Raw genomic sequence first — 1,048 nt, forward strand, 5'->3', positions numbered from 1 at the left:
GTCATTTATTTACTTTTTTTAAATTTATCAAATTATTTAATAATTTTTATTTATTAAATTCACATAAAATTATCTGCACAATAATTAAGTTTTCACCTATCAAAATACATTGCTTTGTTTCGGTAGCTTTTACCACAATTCAACTTCTTAAGTTATTGTTGCTCTTAAGTTTATGGAGAAATCTTGCCCACCTCTTTCGTTCGGATGAGACTCTATATGAATTTACTAACTTCAATCAGAGACCTCAACTTATATAGGATTGGAAGTCTGTGTACTATAAGGTAGCGTTTGGTCACATAAACTGAAATTGAAATTAGAAAATTGAGATTTAATATTGTATTTAGTGGTTAGAAATTAAAATTAAAATTTCAGTTTTTATTTACAAAATTTTAGTCTTTCAGTATTTTTAAAAAATAGAGATATAGAAGATTAAAATTTTAGAGACAGAGACTAAAATTTTAATAATATTTTTAAATTTATCTTTTAATTTTTATATTATTTTAAATTAAACATAATACTAAAACATAACTCAATTTAGTATATTTTACACCAAACACAATATAAAAATTTAACTCATTATCAATCTGTGTCTGTCTTTTAATCTTAATTTTCTTTCTACATGGAGCCTAAAAGTCTAAGACAATGTCTTTTCAAATTGTAACTCCTTAAAAGATGAAGAATATTGAGGTAATCTTTGACTTAATTAGTTTTTGAAATGTTATTTAAAAAAATTAATTTTGATGTACTATTAGTGTAAAATAATTTTATATATGCATCTAATTACATAACGTCATATCAATAAAAATAACTATTTTTTATCTTTTACATTAACCACGTGAATAATCATCTAAAAGAACAGATGTGATTGTACGACAGTATAGAACGCTTTATACTGTTAATGTATTAAAATTAAACTCATTTTAAAAATAATTTCTTTTCATATCCAAAATATGAAACAAAAATTGATGTAGTTTTTTATTAATTAAATAAATATTAATTTTGTATTATTATATTTTATGTTAATTATTTAAATTTTAAAAAATAACCT

The sequence above is a fragment of the Arachis ipaensis genome, chromosome B01 (assembly GCF_000816755.2).
Source record: "Arachis ipaensis cultivar K30076 chromosome B01, Araip1.1, whole genome shotgun sequence".
NCBI classification, from domain to species: domain Eukaryota; kingdom Viridiplantae; phylum Streptophyta; class Magnoliopsida; order Fabales; family Fabaceae; genus Arachis; species Arachis ipaensis.